The 9702-nt window shown below is 42.8% G+C and overlaps 1 long non-coding RNA gene across 1 annotated transcript in view; it reads left to right on the top strand.

Moving 5' to 3' along the window:
- The first annotated feature begins 3117 nt into the window (after window positions 1-3117).
- Window positions 3118-9702, top strand: part of LOC132819444 (uncharacterized) — a 45720-nt gene continuing 39135 nt past the window's right edge. The window contains exon 1 of the long non-coding RNA XR_009645083.1: window positions 3118-3402. This is a non-coding gene — a long non-coding RNA (uncharacterized LOC132819444). The remainder of the gene's footprint in view (window positions 3403-9702) is intronic.

Here is a 9702-nt window from a genome sequence, read left to right as displayed (position 1 = left end):
TTAGGTCAGTTAGCTGGCATGAGGTTCAGAATCACGCCAAAAGTGCAACTCCTGTTCTGGCTGAGGTTGATTGGGACCTGGCTTCTGTCTCTGAGAGTGGAAGGTCATGGCTAGCCACCAGTAAAAGAAAATTGTCCAGGATGAAACACTAACAAATAATAAGCTGAGAAACAACTTGCAGAGCACATGTATCATACTATCTGACAATTGTCTACTGTTCCAGTATATAAGTGGTGGCCCTTGCAACTGTGGCTTGGCTAAAAAACAAAATCTAGCTAAATGACATTTTCAAGTGGTCCTCCAAAATTGGAAGGAATGGACTAGAATTATTTTGCTGATTCATTTGCAACATAACATCCAGTAAATATGGTTGTTTTAAGCTTCCATATTAGAGACTGATAGCTGCTGACACTAGGCCCCAAATAAGTTTGTCATTGCACACACATGTTGATAACATGATTGAATGAAAAGACCCCAACTATTGATTAATACTCCACTCTTCCACAGGTGTTGTTAGAGACACAATAAAGTGTTTATGACTAGATTGGTTCCTCAACTAGCTTTCAAATGAATGTCACTGTCATTAAATGGTATTTGTTATCACAAAAACATAAGAAAAGTTTGCTGTAGTTCATAGTGTTACTTTTGATTTGAAGGCTGTCAGCTGTTATATATTCTGGCTGTACGACTGTCTTGGAGTTAACTGATTCTCACAGAAAACTCTTTGGTTGATTTGAATGGATAATGATGCTCTCTGACAAATGCTGTTCAACTTCAGCAACAAACGATCTTTTCATCAGCATAGCCCAATTATAATGTCACCAAATTAAATTTTAAAGCATAGAGTGTGGGAATTGAGCAGAGTGAGAAATGGCGCCAAACCCACCCACTCAGTCAAAGATTTAGATGATTTTAATACTCCAATTTCCTTTACATAAGCCAATTCTGATGCCTGAAGCCAGTGAGTGAATTGGTACCAGCATATAAGAGAGGGATCTTGAGTGCCGGGAATGTGAGGAAACAGAGCAGGGCATCAGGTGTTTGGGAGCAGAGGAGACTGTTCCTGAGATGATTAGAGTTGATACAGGGGGGCAGGGAAGCAATCACAGAGTGGAGATGGTTGGGAATAGCAACCTTCCTCCTCCCAGCCTACAAGTCATGTTCTTTTGGTCCAAATCTTCCATTGCACTCATGTACAGTTAAAAATTAAAATCAGATGGGAATCAGAGACATCACTAAATCTGAACACTGAAATATAAAGGAAGTTCCTACCTTGGCTGTGACACTGTCTGGACCCTGGATGTCAAAATGGCAGCTGGTGCCAATGGATTATGAATACTATTATAGAATAACCACAGAAACAGGCCCTTCAGCCCAACAAGTCCACACCGACCCTCCAAAGAGTAACCCACCCAGACACGTTCCTCTATATTTACCCTGACTAATGCACCTAACCTACACATCCCTGAACACCATGGGCAATTTAGCATGGCCAATTCACCAACCTGGTAAAAATTCACCAATCTGCACGTCTTGGAATTACAGGAGGAAACCAGAACACCCGGAAGAAACCCACACAGACTCGGAGAGAATGTGCAAACTCTACACAGAGAGTTGCCTGAGGCTTGAATTCAACCTGGGTCCCTGGCACTGTGAGGCAGCAGTGCTAACCACTGAGCCACCCTTAGAAGAATGAAAGGTAATCGTATTGAAATGCACAAGATTCTGAGGGTGATTAACATGGTAGATGTTGAGAAGATATTTCCATTAGTGCAGGAATCTTACTCTAGGAGACATATTTACATAATAAGGGAACACTCATTTAAAACAGAGATATGAGGATTTTCAACTCCCAGAAGGTAGTGAATGACTGGTAATGAAGACCACGGGTAACTGCGGCAGCTAGACCACCGAAAGTATTGAAAGACTTTTGAAATATCGAGGAGTTGACGGCTTTGAGGAGCTGGCGTCTAAGAGGAGTTGAGACCTGGTGCAGATCAGTCTTGACATTACAGAATGGTGAGAGAGGCTTGAGGGGCTGAATAGCCTATTTCTGCTCCTGTTTCTGATGTGCAGCTGCAAGTGCCCAACAATAATTTTAATTCCCCACTGCTCAGCTTCCATTTGGAGGGCTGGTGTGAGGCAGTGTTGTAACTGGGTCTTTTGACTCTACTGTCCCTGAGGCTTTGTGGTAGCTGCTGGAGAGTTTTGTATGAAAACAATGGGTGAGTGAATGTTTCACTGGTATAACATTATGACTAACTGTACTTGTGGTGGGAGAACATCATAACAGAATAATAAAAATTGCAAGAATCAGCCACTATCTTTTTATCCTCCGGTTTGGTAAATAAGTATTCAGCATCCATAAATGTTATATTCTCATAAAAAATTCCATGGTGCTTGCAGGAATGATAGCATCTGTAAGAATTTAATGTAGCTCTTATTTTTGATTGTCAATTGAAGATGAATACTTCACTTTTAAATGATGCAAAGCTGTATTTTGTATGATAGGCAGAGAGTTTCAAGCTTACTTAGACTGCTTTTAATGCAGTATTATTAATTAAAATGCATTTCTGGAAGCCATCTAGTGTCAATAAAATGGACTTTCTGTGTCATAAAATAGATGCAGCTTCATTTTTTTTTCTCTCTCTCTCTCCTCTGCTTTGCTGTTTGCTACAACAGAGAGCCCTGCATTATCAACCTCCGGGGTGGACACTAAATCTTTTGACGCAGGAGGAGAAGTGATAACATCTGAACTAAGGGTGCTTTAACAGGGCATGCTTGACAGATGTAGCAAGGCCTTTTAGGATTTAGGACTGGAGCATATCTATTACCCGTGCTGCGGTGAAGCTTGGCAGGAGTTCGCTGGTAATCTCCCATGAATTTCTGTCCAAGTTATCACAGTCCCTGAACAAGCTCCTGCAAGATGTAGAACCATGACGTTTAGTTTAGGAGACACAGCAGTGGGTTTAGACTTTTAACTCTTCCTGGCTTAGGATGTTTTCCAGAAGGCAGTAAGCTGCACTGCCTGTTAAGATACACTAACTATTTACTTGAATATAAAGTTCGTCAGTCTGACTGACATGTTGACAGAGAAATTTTTTTTTAACCTGAAGTAAAACAGCTAGCCCTGCATGATAACTCAATCTTAGGCCTCAGGCTTCACTTACACGAACCTGACAAACTGTAGCTGTGCGCATTGCCAGGGAGCTCACTGATGAAGACAATTTAAATTTTGTTGGCAGTGCCCTCAGGTAGATCTTGGAAGAAAGCAATCAGTGATTTGGAGGGACTGAGGAAAGGACAGAGGCAACAACTCAGGGAGTAACCTGAATAGAGAGGAAGGCAGTGACTACCTGGAACTGGAAGGAGCACCTCTGTATTTCACAATTCTGTATCCAGGTAAGAATAATTAAAAGCTTATCTTTTTGATAGTGGTTTTCAAGGATTGCTTTAAAATCCAATGTTTAGGCTGCACGCAGATGTGAATTTTTGTGTCTGCACAACAAAGAATTTTTTTAAACATTGTTGCTGTCTATATACATAGGGTTGTATATTTTTATATCTGGATACTAGCACCTTTGATTGTGTGAAGCCTCATATCATTTATGTGTTTTTTTGGATCTTACTGTGCTTTCTTATGGGCTAACACTCATATTTTTTGGTTAAGTCCCCAGAACAACTTGCAACTCAGCAGACACCCCAGAATTGACTAGTTCCTTTGCACCATCCTTAAAAGGACAAGCACTGTCAGTCCAAAGCTGTTCTGAACAATTCCTGATATTTGCTTTGGTCATGACAAATGGGAAAATTGATACACTGTGTGGTAGGCAGAGACCTGTTGGACAAGTTGGTAAAGAGGTAGGCCTCCTTATCCCCCAGGAGCAACAGTGGAGGTCATGATGCTAGATCACGCCTGTTTGCCCTGAGGTTGCTATGTGGGTTAAAACAGTCTCAGCCATCTGGAACAATGGCCAACAGTGGTCAATGATCTTCTCTAGTCTGCCAACATAAGTGCCATCATCTTTTTCTCAATACCTCACACTCACTTGTGCTTTACTACTGTACCCATTCCGCATCGAGGCTCAGGGCCTACCACTCTCATTATTGCCTACATCTTCCCTCATTCACTCTCACCCACTCCAGTCGCCGACACCACTGACCCTGCATGCTCTCTGCGCTGTCTACTGACTGGCTTGGGGCACCTTCCCGCCTGCACAACAGTGCCATCGACTTTCATCTCCTTCACTACCTACCATATTCTAGGATTAAAAGAGCCCCAGAGAGGGCAAAGAGACTCAAGACAGATGGTAGGCTGTCTGGCATCCTGATTCTGACTACAGAGTAGTTGAATGACTGAGCCCCTGGACTGGTCTCAGAGTCTGCCCCGACTTATTGTACTGGGCACTCCTGGACAAAGATTACCCCCCTTGATTTAACGTAGGATTGCTGACGCCTATGACAAGCTTCCATTCGACCAGAAGTCCATAAGATATAGGAGCAGTTTTAGACCACTCAAACCATCAAATCTGCTCCATTATTCAATCATGGCTGATGTGTTTCTCAGCACCATTCTCTTGCCCCTAATTAATCAAGAACTTATCTGTTTCTGTCTTCCTGCCTTTGCATCTGTGCTAAATGGCAAGGCATGACAGAAGTAATATCAGTCTGGTATCTCTGCCTGTGAGACCAAAGTGCCAAAAACCAAGGCAAGGTTACACAATGCGAAGTAGGGACGTTGTGAGGATTCAGTTAAGTTCAGATTGAGTGTGCTCAATGAGAGCAAGCAAAGAGCCAGAGATACACCTGTTCTAGTCATGAACTGGCTGTGTGTCCCTGAGCACAGTGTCCTTGCTGTGGTGTTAAAATGTTAGCTGTCAGTGCAGCCTGGGGTGCAGTATTGAAGTTGAAAATGTGTTGCTGGAAAAGCGCAGCAGGTCAGGCAGCATCCAAGGAACAGGAAATTCGACGTTTCGGGCATAAGCCCTTCATCAGGCTTATGCCCGAAACGTCGAATTTCCTGTTCCTTGGATGCTGCCTGACCTGCTGCGCTTTTCCAGCAACACATTTTCAGCTCTGATCTCCAGCATCTGCAGACCTCACTTTCTCCTGCAGTATTGAAGTGCAGAACATTCCTATTATAAAATCTGAGATGTTCCATGAAGGTCTCTTAAAGGTTGGCATATATCAAATGTCAATGTCTTCGGATATGGCATGCATGTACTAGTGCCCATGGATTGTGCCCTGAGATGTCAATGCCCAGTTTCCAGTGTCCAACTTTGGTGGTTGTTCAGAACAAGCAGTGAGTTGAATTCACCAGGTCCCTGCTCTGGCTTCCATGTTGAGATTTCCTAACGTCTGGTTCGTTTGCTAAGATAGAAGGCTGACTAGTGATGAGATGAGTTGGATCATTAACGAGGCTGCTTAACCAACATTACTCCCCTTCAGTCGACAACTCACTGCTGGCTAGCAAGAAGCTTGTTGTGTCATCTGAGAAAAGTTGGAGCTAGATACTCCTGACATAAAGATCAGTCTTGCTTGATTCTCATCCGATTCTGTCACAGATCTCATGTCATTCAAAGCCCACATCATTCAGACCCCTTATAATATTCCAGCCTACATTTTTGTGTGTGAAACCTATTTGGCAGTCTTTTAAATGCATGGGATTTGAAATCTTTCCGTATGGGGATTTGAATGTTTATACAGGAAGGGCAACTGGATTTTCAATGTATCAGGGCTCAAATTTCAGGCATCTGACTGCATGCAAGCCCTCGACAAAATTGGCATTCCAGGGCTTAGTACTGAAGCGGATTGTGAGGCTTTGGGAAAGCTCGCATTACCTCCTCTTACCATCACACATCTTGTCTCCTGCTTAAAAATCACACAACACCTTCATCAGGTGATGAAGCGTCGCTCCGAAAGCTAGTGTACTTCCAATTAAACCTGTTGGACTATAACCTGGTGTTGTGTGATTTTTAACTTTGTACACCCCAGTCCAACACTGGCATTTCCAAATCATGTCTCCTGCTTGGCAGTGTAAGAGTTAGGCTGCATTCTGGCTGCAGTTTGACTCAACTGATCACAAAACTATTTACCAGAGGGCAACTCAAAAAGAAGGTTGACTTTATCCCTGCTGTCAGTTACCTGGTCGAAGCACTGTTCAAGATCACATTAGATTTATTTTCCTGACCTGGGTGTCTGATCCCAGGGGATCATGAAGGAGGATTGCATTGTAAGTTGGACTATAGCACAGGACAGCAGTTAAACACTGCCACACTTTACCAGATTTAAGTGAGAAACTGGTCAAATTTAACCACAAGGAAGATGTGACTTGTGACATCAGTGGACCTAGGGCTGTCAGCACTGTCATATCTTAAATTGAGTGTGTGTTGCTGAAAGAGGGAGATCAGCAGTGCCTTGTTTGAAAATGGGACACGTACGTTGGAGAATTCTAATATTGTGTAAAATCAATGATATCTTATCGATATTTTTCACAAGATTTCATTGAAGTAATATTACTTACTTTGAAAAGAGCTCTGATGACCTAACTAAGAGCAGACTCTCCACGGACAGTAATTATTGTATTTCCAATGCCATTCTGCTGTTTCTCACACGAATAACCACAGAATGAAGTGAGTGTCCAAACTGTAGTGACAGTGTAGAGAGGATGTTTACGGATTTATACTGTTTACCACAAAGGTCTTGCAAAACAATGTTCCCTCTCTGTGAATATGTTATCTGCTTTCCTCACTGCATGATATGATTTGTCCATCTCTTCAGATGTATGGTGGTTTGCAGTTCAAATAATCACCTTGAGAAATAAAACTGTGACAGTAAATGCTGCAGGGGCTCAGTCAATCTTTGACCCCACTTGACCCTCGAGTGGAGGATCATCATAAGCTCATGACTTTGGCTGAAGTTGTTTTGCAAATTAATCCTACCTTCAAAACGAGAACCATTTCTTCTCATTCACTATACTCTGTGGGCGAGTAATAGTTAAACTCCCCCACCCCCGCCTCTCTCTCTCTCTCTCTCTCTGACTTGTGTGGTTAGAGTGTAAGGGATAGAGTTCGCAAAAGGATGGCACAATGGCAGACCAGAAATGTAAAGTGTGTGTAATCATTCAGATACTAGTGGCACTACTAAAAATTGCCTTCATATATCAGTGCATGGTTTACACACAAAGGCATGAAGGACACTAAAAGGTCATGAGTAAAAAAAATGTATCAGTCTTGGGTCTTACTCCAGAGGTATAGGATGGTGTTTTGTGAAAGGGGTATGAGAGGGGCTGTATGATGGGATAGGATTTTTCTTCAAACAGTATGCAAACGTCAGCAGAGAAGCCAAGGTATATACTCACAATAACCTCTTCCAATGACCCTTGGTGACAAGACAGATAGCTCCATTCATCTGTGGGTGAGCAGCACAGGCTCACTGCATTTTTCACATCAACCTGGGGTGGATTTGTTTGTGGAGAGGAATGTCACAGTCATGAATGCCCTGATCAGTCATGTGCCCATGGCAGAGAAGTCAGGCTGGATCTCATGGGGGCAGGAAGTGACTAGGGCAGGGGAGGGAGAGTGGAGGTGGGGGGGATGTCTCTTTGAAATGCCACCTCCCATCAAACACAACGTCTTCGATTGTCAAATAATGGAGATGCCACTTAAGAATAGTGAGATCAGCATTGCAGTATAAATTAATAATGTGGCGTTTTAGCAGCAATTGCCTTGTGACGTTACTGAGATTTCTTTTGTGTGTGTTTGCACACAGAGATTGCTGTGAAATTAGGTGACAAGTCAGTCACACTGGTGAGGTTTGGTTTAAATTTGACCCTCTGCTTTATTAACTGTACAACATTTTAAGGTTGGTTTCCTTTTCTAGCAAGACTGTATTGATCACAGTTTATAGTTATAATCCCTTTCAAATTCATCATCTATGACTAACATCACGTTTATTGATTAGCGTTGACTGATGTCCTTGTGCATCTAACCACTGAAGTATGTTTCATTTTTTTTGAATGTTCTGGAAGCCTTCTTGTCATTTGCAGGTCTGCTACTAGCCGCAGGTCACTTAAGTGAAAAATTATGACGTGTAGCTTTGATTAACCCACTGAGGGTTTTACTAGCACTATCTTGTTCCAAATTTTGTTCAATAATTAGTGATGCTGGAACCTCCTGTATCTGTTTTTCATTGCTTTAACTGATGATATCAGATCACAGTTTGCATTTGTATAGACGAGGGAATTAATCCTTTACCTTAAAGGAAAATAATAGGAGGGCCCCATTAAGTGATACAAAAGATGACGCCCAAACACTGACTTATGTATCTGAGTTAATCATGCTGGCTGCATGGACCTCTGGGAGCAGATATTTTAGGCTGCAAATTTGTTTTGGTCCATTTGGGTCTTGAGCTTCATTAATCTATTGCGGCGAGCTGTGAAATCCAACCAGTTCTAGGAAGATTAAGTTATACCAATTGTCTTGCTGAAACCTTCTCTCAAATAGTTCCTGGGAGGAAAGGATAGGAGATCCAGAGAGATGAGGGAAGGAAGTGGATGGTTAATGGAGGTGGAGAGGGTGAGGGGGGATAATCGTCAATCCTCAGAAACATTGTTAAGACTGAAGAAGAGCTCCAGGTCCTCCCAGCTCGAAGTTCAAGTAAGATTATTTTATGTGTAACATTCTGGCAGTTTCTTTTCGCTGATGCATAGCTGTTCGGCTGAGGTGCAGGTATAGGTTTTCCCTGAAAATCATAACTGGGCACGGACTCCTCTCTGCTGAAGGTCCTCCTACTCCTATGTCCTCGGCAAACAACCTTCCCATTGCTTTGGCTCCACTCCTTTTGATGCTACAACCCAGTGGGAAATACAATTCTTGATCTAATGTCTTCAAAGAAAGTGATGTATTCACAGACATTTGAGAGGCACAAAATCCCTGCATGGCATTCACTCAGTGCTGATTTGGCCAAATTTTCAATGTTTTCAGCGACAAACCGACAAGTTGGATGTTCATACATGGGGGGAGGGGCCATTGTGCAACTGAACATATTTCATGTGAAGGTATGCCTAACAGCAACCAATTGCCACAATAGCAGTGCATCCAATAAATCAGCACCATATGCTGACTGATGCACAATCTACCAATTTTGCATACTTCTAGAACGCAAAAGTAAACTCTGGAATTAGGAGTCAACTGATGACCATGGAACTATTGTCAGTTGTTAGGAAACCCATCTGGTTGACTAAAGTCCTTTAGGGAAATCTGCCATCCTTACCTTGTCTGGCCTACATGTGACTCCAGAGCCGCAGCAATGTGGTTGACTCTCAACTGCCCTATGAAATGGTCTAGCAAGCCACTCAGTTGTATCAGTCACTAGAAAGTCACAATAACGAAATGAAACCAGACGGACCACCTGGCTTCGACCTTGGAAACAGAAATGACCACGGCAAAAACACAAACAGCCCTGTTGACCACACAAAGTCCTCCTTACTAACATCTCGGGGCTAGTACTAAAACTGGGAGAGCTGTCTCACAGACTAGTCAAGCAACAGCCTGACATAGTCATTCTTACAGAATCATACCCGACAGTTAACACCCCAGACCCCACCATCACTCTCCCTGGATTTGTGTTGTGTGACCAGCAGGACTGACCCAGCAGAGGTGGCAGCACAGTGATACAGTCAGGAGGGAGTTGTCCTGGGAG

This window comes from Hemiscyllium ocellatum, chromosome 10 (assembly GCF_020745735.1).
Source record: "Hemiscyllium ocellatum isolate sHemOce1 chromosome 10, sHemOce1.pat.X.cur, whole genome shotgun sequence".
Lineage (NCBI taxonomy): Eukaryota > Metazoa > Chordata > Chondrichthyes > Orectolobiformes > Hemiscylliidae > Hemiscyllium > Hemiscyllium ocellatum.
The sequence above is the reverse complement of the archived record's forward strand: the minus strand, read 5'-3'. Positions and strand labels throughout refer to the sequence as shown.